The 19,383-nt window shown below is 40.4% G+C and overlaps 1 protein-coding gene across 3 annotated transcripts in view; it reads left to right on the plus strand.

Moving 5' to 3' along the window:
* The first annotated feature begins 3,307 nt into the window (after nt 1-3,307).
* Nucleotides 3,308-19,383, plus strand: part of LOC129040449 (cytochrome c oxidase assembly factor 1 homolog) — an 89,331-nt gene continuing 73,255 nt past the window's right edge. The window contains exon 1 of one of the 3 annotated variants that reach the window (XM_054494999.2): nt 3,308-3,430. The gene's annotated coding sequence lies outside the window, so the exon portion shown is untranslated. Of the gene's footprint in view, nt 3,431-3,462; nt 3,793-19,383 lie in introns of those variants that run through there. The other 2 variants (XM_054494997.2, XM_063667370.1) reach the window with 2 other exon arrangements.

A 19,383-nucleotide genomic window follows, 5' to 3' on the forward strand; every position in this document is an offset into this window, starting at 1 on the left:
TGACCTCATAATCCGCCCGCCTCAGCCTCCCACAGTGCTGGGATTACAGGCATGAGCCACTGCGCCTGGCCAGATTCACACAAATTTAAGACTGTTATATCTTCTTGATGATCTAACCCAATTATTATTATAAAATGTCCCTTATTTTTTGCAATGAGCATATTTGAACAGCTACAATTTCCTATAACAAAACTATAGGAGATGCACATTATTTCCTATAACAAACATGTAGAGCATGTGCTTGGAGTACATGTAAAAGCAAACACAAAAGCAAAAAACAAAAAACATGTAGAGCAAGCATTAACTTTACATTAAACAGGACATACTGTAAGAGATAAATAACTTTTTCAGGGTTAAAAATCAGGATATCACAGGTGAATTTCTTGTAAACAAACTAGGCAGGACTGAATTTCATGCTGGTAGTAAGATAAGCAAGAAAGGACATTCATACCAACCTAGCTAATGTTAATTTTCTCAGTGTCTTTGAGGTAAATACTGTCTAACTTTTACTTATTTTTATGACAGGACATTATGGCATGCTCAATGCTTTGTTTTCTCAAAGCTCTTATGCCAAAATTTTCTTCTTTCTCTCAATAGGTGGATAGTTCCTTAACATGATAAAAGATATCTACTTCGGTCCTTAAAACCAGCATCATGCTTAATGGGAAAATTCTAGAGATATCTCATTAAAGATAGGAATAAGACATAAAAGTCTACTGTCATTATTATAATTAAATATTTTACTGGAGATACTAGCCAAAGCAATTAGATATGAGAAAGTAGAGGTATAAAACTTGGAAAGAAGTAGGTAAAACTATTTCAATGATAAGATTGCAATCTTAGAAATTCTACCAGAATGAACTCCAAACAATAAAGCAACTTAGTAAGGCAGTGGATCACAATATTAATATGCAGGAAATGATACTTTCATGTATACATACAACTACGATGTGTAGTAACCTCATTCAGATTTGATAGTTATAGGATCCTGCTGCTCTTGAGTGAATTTCTCAAAGCGGCCATTTAACCACTTAACAGTAGCCCTCATACAGTATTATAGTCAGCCCCTCCTCTCTCCACCTCCTACCCCTTCCCTGACTCCTTAGAAGTTTAAAAATATCAAAACAGACCCTTTCTTTAAATATATAGAAAAAGAGGGGTAGAATGTGTATTTCGATGGGTACTTTTGGCTATAAGACACAGAATCCCTGACTTAAGGTGAGTTAATAATAACTAAAATTTATTAAGCACTTACAATACTTACAATATGACCAGTGCTATTTTAACCCATTTAATCTTTATGGCATCTCTATCAGAAAACAGTAAGGATCCCAGCACTCTGGGAGGCCAAGGTGGGTGGATCACCGAGGTCAGGAGTTCAAGAGAAGCCTGGCCAACATGGTGAAACTCCTTCTCTACTGAAAATACAAAAATTAGCCAGGTGTGGTGGTACATGCCTGTGGTTACAGCTACTTGGGAGGATGAAGCAGGAGAATTGCTTGAACTCGGGAGGCAGAGGTTACAGTGAGCTGAGATCATGCCACTGCACTCCAGCCTGGGCGACAGAGTGAGACTCAGTCTCAGAAAAACAGAAAACAAAAACAATAAGGAAAGTTATTAGACATCCCTACAAGGCGTTCAGATACAGTGTGAGCTCCAGGTTTGGAATGATGTCACCAAGGACATCTTTTTATAACTTTGTTCAGTTGTCCTCGGCATTGGTCCATCAGTTTTATTCCTTGTGATGGGCAAGACGGCTGTTAATGACAGTGTGGTATAGATGTTTCCATGTCAAGAGGACAGTATATCAGATACTTTCTCCTGAGCATGAAATAGAGGTCCTTTCCTTCAGTCAGATTGCGCCAACTTAGGTCATATGCTCGTTCCTTGATTAGCAACTATTTCCAAAAAAATTCTGTATGATGACTGGTTTAATCAGTATAATTTTGATTCTGGGAATAGGGCAGCTATCTGAATAAAATAAGGATTTTGGTACAAAGGAGAGGAAAATGAATATTGGATAGGTAACATTATTCACTATAGAGTTTTGTTTTTAATGTAAAATTTAGACAAAAACTTTAGCAGATTTAAGTCCAGTGATACAAATGTTAAGTTCTGAGTTTTCAAGCAAATGGTCAGAAAAGCCTATTTAATGTTTTATTACTTACAAAGTAAACATATTTCTCTTTCTGGTACAGAACAGGAGCTAATTGATCTGGGGTTCATTTTCATGAACGTTGTATGAAATGCACATATACCAAACCTCATAAGCTTTTTATTAGTTGATTTATTCTTTGAAATATTAAGCTTGGTGTAAGGTATTATAACCTCAATCTCTTTCTTTGAAAATATAAGAAGTCAATAATCAATGTTGCATCAATGAATAATACTCAGTGGATGCCTATTTTATTTCTTCTTTTTCTCTAAGAACCATTTAAATAGTCCTTATGGTCGAGCACCTCACAATCTGATTAGTTTCTATTAATTCTTTGGAAAAGAAACATTCTGGGAACTCAGAATTCAACGGTAGGTTACTTTGATAATGTGCTCATTTAGCTAGTGGATTCCAGAGTGAAAGAATGTATGTTTGGCAACCTAATTGTTGTGGAGGAAGAAAAGAACTTCTGTTAGAAGTTTTTAAAAAAGTTTAAAAATTGTTTTTACCTCATCAAAAGTTTGATGTCTTGTGAGTTTTATAGCATGCATAATATATTAATGCCATACATGATACATGTAAATATATATATACTTTTTCTGATAGGGATGTGTGATCAAGAGTTTAAAGAAGAATGCCTCGGTCTAAAGTTAATTAGTCTTGGAGTGATGGCTTCGCAGAGGAAAGATACTGGATTTCAAGCTTGACATTAAGGTAATAATAGTGGTGATTATGGAATAATCAATATAAAAATAATAACAGCTAACATTTACTGAGCGCCTACAAAGTACCAGACACTATTCTAAGTGCTTTACATCCTCATAACAAATTTATGAGGTAAATGCTATTATTACCCACCTGCCTTCTGAAATTTTCTTACCCCGGTACTCCCTGGTGTTAACTGGGCACTTAATTTGTCGAATAAAATAAAATTTAGTGCTGCCAAATTTGTCAGCTGAACAGGGCAGCATGGATTTCAGTGCTAGAGTGAGGGGTCAGACGGCCCGGGGCTTCGTGTCCTTGGAGGCCAGCGGAAGCGCCGCATACCTGCGAGGAGCAACGTGAGCCGGTGGCTTAAATTTCCTGGGCTAGTGCTACTGGACTGAATGCATTTGCAATAACCGGATGCAGAAAAAAAAAAAAAGCGGGGACCAGGGGAGGCGAACCCCTTCCTGGCGCGAGTCCGAGCGTCTGAGAAGCAGAAGCCACACGTCCCGGCGACCTAAGTCCTGCAGCAGCCGGCCCGAGTACCCGTGTTAGCATTTACAATCCGAGGTGAGCTGAAGCCTCCGGTTGTCCCGGTTCGACGCTCTAGCCCTGCGAGCAGCAGACGCCGGAAATCTCGACTGCTCCCCGCTGGCGCGCAGGACCGCGGGCATTTACCCGTGCTTTCCCACGCCCGGAAGAACTCGTAATGCTTTCTGTAGGGTGGTGCTTCTGTTGCTCACAGGTTAGTCTCCGGCGGTAGTAAGAGTCTCCGTCTTCCCCCCAGCAAGAAGCGTTTGTTCCTGCAATTCGGGCGGCCGCCCTCGCGCGCGGGGTGCGCTGCTGCTTGGAGAGTTCCCTCACGGGTCGCATCGCGGAGGTTCGCGCCGGCTCCGGGTCGCGGCCTCCCTGCGCTGCTTCTTTGGCACCTGGTAACCTTCAGTGGCTCCGCCCGCTCGGAGTTAGGAGGCTGTGTCGAGCTAACCTTGATCTTGTCCTGCAGTTTTTGCTGACCATCCCCAACAGCACACTGTAAAGAGTTGGGGTCCTCTCGAAGAGTTGGGACTGGACACTTTTGTTGGTAGTCCTAAGTTTCAACACCCTGAGGAGTACGCTGCCCAAATTATTGTAGGAAAGAATTATCTGGTTTAGTGGTGATAATACTTTTTGTCCCCACCACACTTGAATAACAGAAAAACCCTCCCAACAGGCGCTGACTGCAAAAGTGATTTTCTGTGTAGGGGATATTGGGTGTATTTATGTATATATCAGTGCCTGTCAGTCTGTATGTGTGTTTGGGGGTGGATGCTGTGTAATTTTTAAAAATCTATGGAGTTTCTGATAATTTAATAACCTGTTTCTCCAGTCTTCCCCTGATTCTCCCCGTTCTCCCCGGAGGGCTATTGCTTTACTTCTGAGGTGGCTCATTTTTGGGTAGAAGTAGCAACTCTCCACTTACACTTGTACATTTAAACCGCATATCAGATTGTATTATTTCTGTCCTCAGAATCTTCCTGGCCTTCCCGTTGCTTTCAGGATAATACACATTTCTTAGCCTAACTACAAGGGCCTTCAGGGTCTTGATTCTGCTGAGTTTTTCAGTCTTTGCTACTTTCATGGAAAACACACTGCAGGTACACTCATATTATGCTCCCACCATGCCAGTCTACAGTAATAAGTTTAGATATGGCAAAGTTTTATATGGTTTACTCAAGTTTTAATTTTTGTTCTAACATTTAGCCAAAATCGATTGAATTCATAATATTGCTAGGCACTGTTTTAAAAACGGGATAAAATGAAAACAAAACAAAACAGTCTGAAGTCCTTTAAAAAAATAAAACCGCTTCCTGACACATAGTTCACCTACCGTAGAATTCACCATTTAAAACGTAGCGGTGGCTCACGCCTGTAATCCCAGCACTTTGGGAGGCCGAGGCGGGTGGATCACGAGGTCAGGAGATCGAGAGCATCCTGGCTAACACGGTGAAACCCCGTCTCCACTAGAAATACAAAAAATTAGCTGGGCGTGGTGGCGGGAGCCTGTAGTCCCAGCTACTCTGGAGGCTGAGGCAGGAGGATGGTGTGAACCAGGGAGGCTGAGCTTGCAGTGAGCCGAGATTGCGCCACTGCACTCCAGCCTGGGCGACAGAGCTAGACTCCATCTCAAAAAAAAAAAAAAAAAACCTAAAAGTAATTAGTACATTCACAAAGTTGTACAACCATCATCATAAAATTTGCTGTAATCTTCTTCACCTTCATTAGTTGGTTTAATTTTCTATCTCAGACAGACTCCAGTAAATTATTCTTGTATTCTTTTGTTCATGTTTAATATGCTGCATTCAGTTTGTGAGAGCCATATTGGAACAATTGAACATTTTCATCACTCCAAAAAGAAACCCTGTACTTATTCAGCAGGCTCACCTGACTTCCCCATCCCCACTCCCCATTCTAAGCCCTAAGCAACTATGAATTGACTGACTGTATATTTGACTATTCTGGATTATTCATGTGAGTGAAATCATACAGCATGTGGTCTTTTTCAGCTGGCTTCTTTTACTTAACATTCATGTTCATCTGTGTTGTATTTAATAGCATGTGTCAGTACTTCTTTTTTTTATTGCTAGTTAATCTTTTATTTTATGGGTATTACCACGATTTATTTTCCATTAGTTAGTGGACGTTTGGATTGTTTCCACCTTTTGGCTATTATGTATAATGCTGCTGTGAACATTCACCTACAAGTTTTTGTGTGGACATCATGTTTTCATTTCTCTTGTGTATGTGCCTAGGAGTGAAATGGCTGCGTCATATGGTAGCATTTTAAGAAACGGTCAGACTGTTTTCCAAAGCATCAGTGTGCATCTTTTTAACATTCTCACCAGTAGTGTATTAGGGTTTTGATTTCTCACTCCTTGCCAACACTTGTCATTATCTGTCTTTCTGATTCTAGCCATTCCAGTGGGTGTGAAGTGTGTGTCATTGTGTTTTCATTCTTTTTCGTTGACATGTAATAGTTGTACATATTTAGGGACTACAGAGTGATATTTTGATAAATATATGCAATGTGTAATGATCAAATCAGGTAATTAGTATGTCCACCACCTCAAACGTTCATCTTTTCTTTGTGTTGCGACCATTAAAAATCTCCTAACTTTTTGAAAATATTGTGGTTTCAAATCGTATTTCCCTGATGGCTAATGATGTTGAGCATCTTTTCAAGTGCTTATTACCCATTTATATATCTTCTTTGGAGAAATGTCTACTCAGATCCTTTGCCCATTTTAAAATTAGGTTCTTTTTTGTAATTGAGTTGCAAGAGCTCTTTATATATTCTAGATACAAGTCATTTATCAGATACGTGATAGTCTTTTAGATTATGCTACCGTTCTTTTAAGTGAAAAGCACATGAGATTAATTTTTCGTAGCCCTGGAGACCTCCTTATGGGTGTGTGGCTGTAGTTTAGAGAGTGATGGTTTTCCAACAACTACGTGGGAGGCCAGGCCTAGGAAAAATGCTGTGAAAGAACCTGTGAGGAGCATTTTAAGACTTGAAAAATGAAGCAAGGGGAAACTTTATAATTTGCCATTCTGTATTGAGTTTTGTCTTTCTTTATTGATTTTTAGGAGTTCTTTGTGTAGGGATTTAAGCCATTGACTGTTAGATATGTGGCAGATATTTTCAATCTATTTAGTTAACTTTGTTTTTTATATTTTTTACTATATTGTTTTACATTTTTGTGTAGTCAGGACTTTTCCTCTAAAAGCCTTCTGGCTAGTAGTTTAGGATATTGTTCTTTAATTATAGGAGTTATAGAAACTGACATAGTAGTTCCCAGTTAGTGTGACATCTGAGTCCCTGGTGGTATATTTAGCCTAAGAGTGTTCATTGTTTTAGACATTGGTGCCTCCCTGTCTCTCTGCCTTGAAGAATGTGCCATGATCTGCTTCAACTTTGTTCATTTAACTGTCTATTTTAAACAGACTCCAAGAAGTTATTCTTTTATCCTCTTGTTCATGTTTCATATGCTGCATTAGATTTGTGAGAGCCATATTGGACAATTGGTCACCAAATAGTAGGTACTTTTTTCATACTAGCAGGCATTTATTTGAAGATTTAATGTATGCAGAGGTGGAGTGTAACTATTGTGTTCTGTATTGTTTGGGGCATGTTGGAAAAAGTAGTTTTATAAAATCCTATTAACATTGTTTTGTTTTTTTTTTAAATTTTATTGGTTAAAAGGCAGTAGTAGTAGTAATATATATTATATGTATATACATATAATGTATATTATATATAATATGTATATACATATAATGTATATTATATATGTATATACATATAATATATATTATATATATGTATATACATATAATATATATTATATATGTATATACATATAATATATATTATATATTATATGTATATACATATAATATATATTATATATATGTATATACATATAATATATATATACATATAATATATATTATATATGTATATACATATATTACATATGTATATGTATATGTATATTATATATACATATACATATAATATATATATTTTTTGAGACGGAGTTTCGCTCTTGGTACCCAGGCTGGAGTGCAATGGTGCGATCTCGGCTTACTGCAACCTCCGCCTCCTGGGTTCAAGTGATCCTTCTGCCCCAGCCTCCTGAGTAGCTGGGATTACAGGTGGCTGCCACCATGCCCAGCTAATTTTTTTGTTTTATAGTAGAGATGGGGTTTCACCATGCTGGCTAGGTTGGTCTGGAACTCCTGACCTCAGGTGATCCACCGCCTCAGCCTCCTAAAGTGCTGGGGTTATAGGCATGAGCCACTGCGCCCAGCCAGTTGTAAAAGTATTTTTAGAAACTGAGCATTTTGAGCATCTAAGGAAAGTGATATACAACAGCTTCCAGAAAAAAATTGCATCTCTCTGTTTACATATAATGGCCAAGATTTCATTCTTTCCCCTTGGCTTGATTCCAGTTAGAACTCTGTGTTTCTTGTTTCAGTGTTTTGTCTTTTCTTTTTTAAAATTGTGATAGAATATACATAACATAAAATTGGCCATTTTAACTATTTGTAAAGGTACAGTTCAGTGCCATTAAGTACTTTAACATTGTTGTGTAACCATAACCACCATCTATCTCCAGAACACTTTTTTCTTTTTCTGTTTCTTTTTTTTTTTTTTTTTGAGACGGAGTTTCGTTCATGTTGCCCTGGCTGGAGTGCAGTGACGCGTTATCGGCTCACCGCAACCTCCACCTCTCGGGTTCAAGTGATTCTCCTGCCTCAGCCTCCTGAGTAGCTGGGATTACAGGCATGAGCCACCATGCCTAGCTAATTTTGTATTTTTAGTACAGTTGGGGTTTCTCCATGTTGGTCATGCTGGTCTTGAACTCTCGACCTCAGGTGATCTGCCCACCTCAGCCTCCCAAAGTGCTGGGATTACAGGCGTGAGCCACCGCGCCCAACCCAGAACACTTTTATCTCCACATACTGCACCCATTAAATGATAAATCTCCGTTCCTCCCTCTTTCCAGCCCCTGGCAACTACCATTATATTTTCTGTCTATGAATATGACTATTCTAGGGTCCTCATAAAAGTGGAATCATAAAATATTTGTCCTTTTGAGTCTGGTTTATTTCATTTAGCATGTCTTCGAGGTTAATTCATGTTGTGGCATGTGTTAGAATTTTCATCTTTTTAAAGACTGAATAATATTACATTGTATTCCATAGAACACATTTTGTTTATCCATTCATTAGTTGATAGATATTTGGGTTGTTGCCACCTTTTGGCTATTGTGAATAGTGCTGCTATGAACATTGGTGTACAAACGTCTGAGTTCCTGCCTACAATTCTTTTTTTTTTTTTCTTTGAGATGGAGTCTTGCTCTGTCTCCCAGGCTGGAGTGCAGTGGTGTGATCTTGGCTCACTGCAATCTCTGCCTCCTGGTTCAAGTGATTCTCCTGCCTCAGCCTCTTGAGTAGCTGGGACTACAGGCATGCACCACCATGCCGGCTAATTTTTTTATTTTTAGTAGAGACAGGGTTTTGCTATGTTGGCCAGGCTGGTCTTGAACTCCTGACTTCAAGGGATCCGCCCACCTCAGTGTCCCAAAGTGCTGGGATAACAGGTGTGAGCCACCGCGCCTGGCTGTGCTTTCAGTTCTTTTAGGTATACGTACCCAGAAGTGGAATTGCTGGATTGTAGGGTAATTCTTTTGATTTTTTTGAGGAACTGCCCGTATGCTTTAGTGTTTTTGTTATTTACATAAAAGATGAGATTTAAAGGAATTGTGTAATTTAGGCATGGATTATCACATTTACCTTTCCAAAGGGCTATTTCCTACTTGAAGGGGTTGTAGGTGTTTTTGTGTTAGGACTTGGAGATCTTTGAGTTTTAAAATTATTGCAATTCAGACTAAATAAAAAGTTTATCTTGGATAGTTTTCCAAATCGTAAACATCTGTATGATCCAAGATTTTTTGTTTTTTGTTTTTTGAGACAGGGTCTCACTTTGTCACCCAGGCTGGAGTGCAGTGCCATGAACATGGCTCACGGCAGCCTTGACCTCATGGGCTCAAGTGATCCTCCTGCTTTAGCCCCTCAAGTAGTTGGGACTACAGGCACATGCCACCACACCTGGCTAATTTTTGTATTTTTTGTAGAGATGGGATTTTGCCATGTTGCCCAGGCTGGGCTCAAACTCCTGAGCTCAAGCGATCCGCCTGCCTCAGCCTCCCAAAGTGCTGGGATTACAGGCGTGAGCCACCTCGCCTGGCCTTTTTTTTTTCTTAATGCTTTCTGTGTTTTTAGTCTTTTTGGGGAAATTACCCATCACGACACACTCTAAAATGGAGGTGAGTTTGCAAACTTGTATAGTTCCAAAAGTCTGTGAATTATTCCGGTATCATACTACTGCTCCATTTGGATGCTTTGGCAGTTACCCTGGTATGCTGTGACTATTGCTGCTTCTGACAGGCAAGTTTACCTCCCTCAATGCAAAGATAACCATGTCATTAGTTGAAGATTAGGAGATGACCAGCATTATTCTCTTTTATGACTGTATCATTCTTTTTTCAACTATTCTCCTGTTGTTGGAACTGCAAATTATTGTGGGTACTGCAATCCATTTGAATAGCTGTGACCTCCCAGGGATCACTGGGAAAATGTAGAAAAACAGACAATAGTGTGGCTCAACCAAAACTTAGAAAACTAAGATTGCATGTGGCTGCCAGATCCTGGGAACAGGATGGCTTAAGGGCAGCCCTAAGGGATAAAGGGTAGAGGATTTATATGTGTTAGACCCTTTCTACCAACCTCTCCCTCCCACTGCAACATCTTTCATAAGGTCTCAGTTTAATCTTTCATTATTACTGTTACAACCCATATCATTTTATTAACAGCAAGTGTATTATCAGGAGAGATGGGAGGAACTGGTATCTTAATGTGACTTTTGCTCTTAGTTTGGGTCTCTTTGTCATTTGGACTCTGGTGATCTGTTATCTTGTGGGCTCTTGGTACCTTATGATATGTGGCATTTGCAAATGTACTGGAAAGGTCCCCAGATGGATTTAGATGTCCCAGATCTCGGGGAACTTTGATGTCACTTGCATTCATAAGTGATCTAGCAAATACCAAGATTACATAGATGCTAAGCACCCAACTTTCCCTGTTTATGCACCAGCTTTTTGAGGGAGATGAAACACAATCACATAAAGAATGTCCTAGCTGGGCATGGTGGCTCATGCCTGTAATCCCAGCACTTTGGGAGGCCAAGGCAGTCGGATCACTTGAGGTCAGGAGTTCCAGACCAGCCTGGCCAACATGGTGAAACCCCATCTCTACTAAAAATACAAAAATTAGCTGGGCGTGATGGCATGTGCCTGTAGTCCTAGCTACTCGCAGCTGGCACGAGGCACAAGAATCGCTTGAACCTGGGAGGCAGAGGTTGCAGGGAGCTGAGATTGTGCCATTGTACTCTAGCCTGGGCGACAGAACGGGACTTGTTTTGTCGTAGGCAAAAGCATTTCCTAGCCAGGCATGATGGCTCATGCCTGTAATCCCAGCACTTTGGGAGGCCAAGGTGGGCAGATCACTTGAGTCCAGGAGTTTGAGACCAGCTTGGGCAAAGTGGCGAAACCCCATCTCTCTACTAAAAATACAAAAGAACTAGCTGGGCATGGTGGTGCACACCTTTGGTCCCAGCTGCTCAGGAGGCTGAGGTGGGAAGATCACCTGAGTCCGGGAGGTCGAGGCTGCAGTGAGTTGCAGTGGCGCCACTGCACTTCAGCCTGAGTGACAGAGTGAGACCCCGTCTCAAAAAAAAAAAAAAAAAAAAAAAGTTACCGGAATCAAAGGTGAATGTTCCTAACTTTTGGTTATAGATTGTTCCTCTCATTGAAATGTTCTATGCTAGGGGCAAAGATTGACTTCTGGTGTGCAATGGTAGTCTTTAGAAACACTTCTACATCCATATTTAAGTATGTCAGCATGCGGTATTACATTAGAATCTTTCTAATGTTTTTTGGGCCTCAAGCCTTTGAACTATAAGTAGCAAAACTTTGAAATTTATGTGAATACTTTCACATTATAACTTATGATTTTTCCCATGGTACTGAGTATTTGTATTCTCTTACCTTGTTGTTTTTTTTTAAATTACCATACAGTGAAATAAACTTTTTATATTATAAATTTTAACCCATGTACTGATTTGTATAACCAACACCATAGTCGGGATGCAGAATAGTTGCCTCACCTCAAAAACTCCCTAGTGCTATCTCTTCATGGTTAAATCTTCCCCATATCCAAATAACCAAAACCAACAAGTAAATACCATTTTGTGTTTTTATTGTGGGCAGCAGTTACATTGCATCCTTGCTTTTCCTCTTTATTAGGGATTTAATCTAAGCATGATGGTCTAGAAAGGATAAAGTCGACATAGTCTCTTCATTTTTTTTCAGAAATTCATAAACTTTCTCATGCATTTAGTGTTTAGGAATAAAAACATTTGGCTAGTATGTCTTCCAACAGGTGGCAGCGTTGTGCTATATAATAGGACTTGCTAATAAAGATTGTGGCTTTTTGTCAGCTGGACGATAATTGCTGTACATTTTTTACGTCAGAAAATCAAGATGGTTAATTAAGAGCTGACATTTAACTATTGAAATTATTTTTTAAAGTCTGTTTCAAAATTCATCTTATTCTTGTAATGTTACTAGTAAAGCAGTCTATGGATAAAAGTATTCATTAATACATTTGTATTTGTTTTCAGTATTTGTATTTGTTTTCAGTGTTTGCAGAATTATGAATTAACTCTTTCCTTAAGGTTAACCTTTGTAGCAGGAATAACTCCAGTGTTGTGGATAAATCTGTGAGTCATTGAGTCTTATCAGTGCGACTTCAGATGTTTTGTGTTTCAGCCTTGTCTATCACATGTAGGAATCCCTTTATAACATCTCTGGTAGTTGGTGGCATTGATCAGTAAATGGAGCAGCCATGGAAGAAAGATACAGGTTCTAATTGCCAGCATCCTGATTGTGAAGCCTTAATGGAGATGTTCAGTGAGAAATGATGAAGAGGAAGCTTGTGAGACATTTGCACTTAGGTGACTCATAGGTTTTCAAAGGTAACCCATCCAAAAAATGGATTCTCTTTTTCTTTATATTTCCAGCAACTTAATGTCTGGCAGTATATACTTCCCTAGGGACTGGGGCTGCCATTCATCCAGATGCTCATGAGTAATATCCAGGGTCACTTTAAGACCTCTCAGTGTTCTCTAAATTCTACCTCCTAAATATTTTCAAATATGGCCACTTCATCTTTACCTCTCTCGTTGCACAGAACAATGATTTTTCACCTAGATATACTGCTTCCTAATTGATCTGCCAGGATATATTATTACCCCTATTTTTCACACAACAGCCATTTTTAAAAAATGTAAAACCTGATCATGTCACTCCCCATATTTTTATTCGTAAACAAGTTTGTGAGAAAGTTTGTAAGTTTCTGAAAAAAAAAGAAAAAGGGACCATGTTGATTTTATCCTTTCTAGTCTGTCATACTTAGATAAAACCCTTAATAAAGAGGAAAGGCAGGGATGCAACATTACTGCTTCACACAATAAAAACACAAAATTGTATTGAGCATTGAAACTCTTTTTTTCCTTTTTTTTTTTTTTTTTTGACAGAGTTTTGCTTTGTTGCCCAGGCTGGAGTGCAGTGGTGTGATCTTGGCTCACTGCAATCTTGCCTCCCGGTTTCAAGCAATTCTCCTGTCTCAGCCTCCCGAGTAGCTGGGATTACAGGTGCCCGCCACCATGCCTGGCTAATTTTTATGTTTTTAGTAGAGATGGGGTTTCACCATGTTGGCCAGGCTGGTCTTGAACTCCCGACCTCAATTGACCCGCCTACCTTGGCCTCCCAAAGTGCTGGGATTACAGGTGTGAGCCACCATGCCCGGCCTTTTACTTTTTATTTTACTTAGAATAAACCCCAAATATTTAACTTGACCCATAACATTCCTCCCTCCTCCCTGTTCTGTGATCTGGCCTCTCTTCTTTCTGTTATAGTCTCATCTCATGCCAGTTTCCCCTTGTTCACTGTGCTCCAGCTTCTCTGGTGTTCTCTTTGCTCCTTGATTGGAGGAGGTGGGGAGAATAGATTCAAGGAAACCTGTTTGTAAGCAAACATACATTTCAGGTAATGAAAAAAAGGCTTAATAGTATATTGAAATATGTGGGTCAGGGGACATTTTCATAGTAGTCAGGAAGCCATCCATCCCTTTGTCACTTTTCAACTCCTCAGATTGAATCTAGGGGTAAATGCACAGCTGAGTACAGATTCTGTGTGTGGGGAAAGTTATGTTCTAATAGAAAAGGAAATTTAGAACTCGACAGTGATTACCTGTAATACTGTTAGTTGTGGATAATCCTTTATATTTGGTAGCTCTCGCTTAGTTTGGCTTTATTTTTGTAATTTCATTCTTCTGGCATTTCATTATTTATTAACTTTGTTTTTTCTGTGTGACAGCCTTGCCTCACCAACCAGTTGGACTATACAGCCATCTGGGGCTTAGATGCTATTAGTGGCATCTCTAATAAGTGATAGTTGTGCAGTCTGTGCTTGAGTTTCTTGTTTTCCAAGGCAGTTCATTCCTGCTGGAGATAGTTTTATTTATTAAGAAGCTCTTCTTGGCCAGGTGCGGTGGCTCACGCCTGTAATCCCAGCACTTTGGGAGGCTGAGCTGGGCAGATCACTTGAGGTCGGGAGTCGGAGACCAGCCTGGCCAACATGGTGAAACCTCGTCTCTACTAAAAATACAAAAATTAGCTGGGTGTGGTGGCGCATGTAATCCCAGCTACTTGGGAGGCTGAGGCAGGAGAATTGCTTGAACCTGGGAGGTGGAGCTTGCAGTGAGCTGAGATTACGCCACTGCACTCCAGCCTGGGCGACAGAGTGAGACTCCATCTCAAAAAAAAAAATGTAGATTCCTGGTAGATTGAATCTACTTCTAATCTTGCTCCCTGTTGAAACCCCATTAAAACTGCGGTAAAAACCCAATGGACATGGAAAACAGACAACATCAACACAGTGTAGAGTACTGAAAAGCCTAAGAATGAGTCGAAATTAACTGACACCCAAGACTTATGAATCCTGAGTTGGCAGAGGGAAAAACTATGAACCAATCAGATTTATCCTCTAAATCCTCATAAAGCTCAAGAAGTAGCAAAGCCAAGTATCTCTGAAAATTGGAGTGCAAAAGACATGAAATAAGGAAGATTGGATAAATGTTGCTAAGAAACAACTGTCCCAATGCATGCTATTCACCTTGGGACAGATTCTGGAGGTTCAGAGCAGATGATCTCTGGATAAAGTTGTGTTTCCATATGGGAAGTCACTCCCAGAATTTCTCAGGAAATTTGTATGTTATTTTAAATCCCAAACCCTGAGGAAAGTTACTGGTAATTCCAAATTGGGAAAACAGAATCATTTTCATGAGAATTAAAGATCAGTAGTCAATAGTATTAGATATGATTGGTTCTTAGGGCTCCACTGATGTCAAGTGGAAAGCAAGAGCAGGATATGCTGACACCGACTAAAACCTTAAGGTGTACATCTCTGGGAGCTGAGACAAGAGCATCTAGGAGATAAGCTTGTGATCTAAACAGCCAGTCTCATAGCTGTTGCCATCTTATAAATAAATGTGTTTTTGTACTCTATCTGCTGATAACAGTTATTCTTACAAATAAATAATAATACATTTGTATGCATAGTCCACTTCATATAAATGCTATTAGTGGTGTTTCAAGAAATAAAAAATTTGAAAGCAAAAGAAGTCCTAAAGTTGGCAATACAATATATTATTCTGTATGGTAGTGTATTAGTCTGTTTTCACACTGCTGATAAAGACATACCTGAGATTGGGCAATTTACAAAAGAAAGAGGTTTAACTGGACTTACTGTCTCGTGGCTGGGGAATCCTCACAGTCATGGTGGAAGGCAAGGAGGAGCAAGTCCTGTCTTACATGGATGGCAGCAGGCAAAGAGGGAATGAGAAAGATGCAAAGTGGAAACCCTTGATAAAACCGTCAGATCTTGTGAGACTTATTCACTACCACAAGAAAAGTATGGGGGAAACCACCCCCATGATTCAATTATCTCCCATTGGGTCCCTCCCACAACACATGGGAATTATAGGAGTACAATTCAAGATGAGATTTGAATAGGGACACAGAGCCAAACCATATTGTTCCTCCCCTGGCCCCTGCCAAATCTCATGTCCTCACATTTCGAAACCAATCATGCCTTCCCAACAGTCCCCCAAAATCTTAACTCATTTCGGCATTAACCCAAAAGTTCACAGTCCAAAGTTTCGTCTGAGACAAGGCAAGTCCCTTCTGCCTATAAGCCCGTAAAATCAAATGCAACCTAATTACTCCCTAGATACAATGGGTTTACAGGTATTGGGGAAATATAGTCATTCCAAATAGGAGAAACTGGCCAAAACAAAGGAGTTTCAGGGCCCATGCAGGTCTGAAATCCAGTGGGGCAGTCAAATTTTAAAGCTCCAAAATGATCTCCTTTGACTCCAGGTCTCACATCTGGGTCATGCTGTTGGAGCTGCCTATGGTCTTGGGTAGCTCCACCCCTGTGGCTTTGCAGGGCATAGCCTCCCTCCAGGGTGCTTTCATAGGCTGGCGTTGAGTGTCTGCGACTTTTCCAGGTGCACGGTGCAAGCTGTCAGTGGATCTACCATTCTGGGGTCTGAAGGATGGTGGCCCTCTTCTGACAGCTTCACTAGGTAGTGCCCCAGTAGGGACTCTGTGTGGGGGCTCCAACCCCACATTTTCCTTCTGCACTGCCCTAGCAGAGGTTCTCCATGAGAACCCCGCCCCTGCACCAGACTTTTGCCTGGGCATTCATACATTTCCATACATCTTCTGAAATCTAGGCGGAGGTTCCCAAACCTCAGTTCTTAGCTTCTGTGTGCCTGTAGACTCACCACCATGTGGAAGCTGCCAAGGTTGGGGCTTCCACTCTCTGAAGCCACAGCCCAAGCTCTACATTGGCCCCTTTCAGCCACAGCTGGAGTGGCTGGAACACAGGGCACCAGGTTCCTAGGCTGCACACAGCATGGGGACCTTGGGCCTGGACCACAAAACCACTTTTTCCTCCTGGGCCTCTGGTCCTGTGATGGGAGGGGCTGCCGTGAAAGTCTCTGACATGGCCTGGATACATTTTCCCCATGGTCTTTCTTGGTGATTAACATTGGGCTCCTTGCTACTTTTGCAAATTTCTGCAGCTGGCTTTAATTTCTCCTCATAAAATGGGCTTTTCTTTCCTATCACATTGTCAAGCTGCAAATTTTCTGAACTTTTATGCCCTGTTTCCCTTTTAAAATGGAATGCTTTTAACAGCACCCAGTTTACCTTTTGAATGCTTTGCTGCTTAGAAATTTCTTCTGCCAGATACCCTAAAAATCATCTCTCTCAAGTTCTAAGTTCCACAGATCTCTAGGGTAGGGCAAAATGCTGCCAGTCTTGCTAAAACATAACGAGTCACCTTTGCTCCGGTTCCCAACAAGTTCCTCATCTTCATCTGAGACCACCTCAGCTTGGAACCTTACTTTTCATATCACTATCAGCATTTTTGTCAAATCCATTCAGCAAGTCTCTAGGAAGTTCCAAACCTTCCCACATTTTCCTGTCTTCTTTTGAGCCCTCCAAACTGTTCCAACCTCTGCTTGTTACCCACTTCGAAAGTCACTTCCACATTTTTGGATATCTTTTCAACAACACCCCACTCCCGGTACCAATTTACTTTATTAGTCCATTTTCATGCTGTTGATAAAGACGTACCCGAGACTGGGCAATTTACAAAAGAAAGAGGTTTAATTGGACTTACAGTTCCATGTGGCTGGGGAAGCCTCACAATCATGGCAGAAGGCAAGGAGGAGCAAGTCCCATCTTACATGGATGGCAGCAGGCAAAGAGAGAATGAGGAGGATGCAAAAGCGGAAACCCCTGATAAAACCATCAGACCTCTTGAGGCTATTCACTACCACAGGAATAGTAAGGGGAAAACTGCCCCCATGATTCAATTATCTCCCACTGGGTCCCTCCCACAACACATGGAAATTATGGGAGTACAATTCAGGATGAGATTTGAGTGGGGACACAGGTATCAGGTAGTGTTATTCTTGCTATGTTGTGTATCTAAATACTACCCATAATGTTTGTTGGTGTTTTTGAGTTTAAATATTCACTATAGACTGTCATCCTTTGTAAATACTTTAGGAGAGGAATTACAAGAGAAAAAGATATAGTGTTTTTGTGGGATACTTCAACATGAAATGAGAACTTGATCTAAAATTAGTGAAAGCGATATTCAAAGGCAAAACAAAAATGAGAGGAGGCAGACAAAATAGTTAATCATTAAGAAGGTAAACAAGCTTATATGAAGTAACATACTCTTTTTTTTTGAGATGGAGTCTTGCTGTGTCGCCCAGGCTGGAGTGCAGTGGCATGATCTCTGCTCACTGCAAGCTCCGCCTCCTGGGTTCATGCCATTCTCCTGCCTCAGCCTCCTGAGTAGCTGGGACTACAGGCACTTGCCACCATGCCCGGCTAATTTTTTGTATTTTTAGTAGAGACGGAGTTTCACCAAGCAACATACTCTTAACATTCAATTTAAGGATGCTTTTTGATGCACTCAGATTAATTTGATCAATGTCAATGTTAAATGGATGAATTTTTTCCTGTATCAGGAATATTATGAAACAAAGTTCAAGACTGTTGGAAAAGGCAAGTAATACTTGGTGTGTTTCAGGCTTTCATATTAAGTATGATAACTTCTAAATATAGTATTATCTTTCAGTTTTTAGAATGATTTTTATTTGGCATTTATTTTTGTATTAAATGTTTCCTTTTTTTTTTTTTTTTTTTTTTGAGACAAGAGGCTCGCTCTTTTGCCCAGGCTGGAGTGCAGTGGTGCAATCTTGGCTTACTGCAACTGCTACCTCCCGGGCTCAAGTGATTCTTGTGCCTCAGCCACCTGAGTAGCTGGGATTATAGGTGTGCACCACCATGTCCAGCTAAATTTTTTGTAGTTTTAGTAGAGACGAGATTTCACCATGTTGGCCAGGCTGGTCTCGAACTCCTGGCTTCAAGTGATCCATCTACATTGGTCTCCCAAAGTGCTGGGATTACAGATGTGAGCCATTGCGCCCAGCCTATTGTTTCTTTTTTAATTTATTCTAGTATCCCATGTCTGTGTCAGATACAAATCATTTTTATACATTTTCTCAATGTATAATTTTTTTTTTTTTTGAGACGGAGTTTTGCTCTTGTACCAGGCTGGAGTGCGATGGCACTATCTCAGCTCACTGCAACCTCTGCCTCCCGGGTTCAAGCAATTCTCCTGCCTCAGCCTCCCGAGTAGCTGGGATTACAGGCTTGCACCACCATACCCGGCTAATTTTTGTATTTCTTAGTAGAGATGGCATTTCACCATGTTGGCCAGGCTAGCGTTGAACTCCTGACCTCAGGCAATCCACCCTTCTCGGCCTCCCAAAGTGCTGAGATTACAGGCATGAGCCACCGCACCCAGCCTCAATATATAATTTTTATACTGTATTGGTTCATACCAGTAATCAGCCATAGGTTTATAATTATATCTTTATTTTTTAAATAGAAAATCTTTCAGAGTTTTAGTATAACTCTATTACAAAAAGATGATTCACTATTTATTTTTATTTTTAATGTTTTTAGAGACATGGTTTTGCTCTGTCACCCAGGCTGGAGTGTGGTGGCATGATCCTACCTCATTGTAACCTGGAAGTCCCGGACTCAAGTGATCCTCCCTCCTGAGTAGCTGGGACTATCGGTGCATACCACCATGCCTGGCTAATTTTTTTTTTACGCCATCTGTGTTTTAATATGTTTTTTAAACAGAGTGCAGTGGTGTGATCTCGGCTAACTGCAACCTTTGTCTCTTTGGTTCAAGGAATTC

Source organism: Pongo pygmaeus, chromosome 6, assembly GCF_028885625.2.
Source record: "Pongo pygmaeus isolate AG05252 chromosome 6, NHGRI_mPonPyg2-v2.0_pri, whole genome shotgun sequence".
In the NCBI taxonomy this organism is placed as follows: Eukaryota; Metazoa; Chordata; class Mammalia; order Primates; family Hominidae; genus Pongo; species Pongo pygmaeus.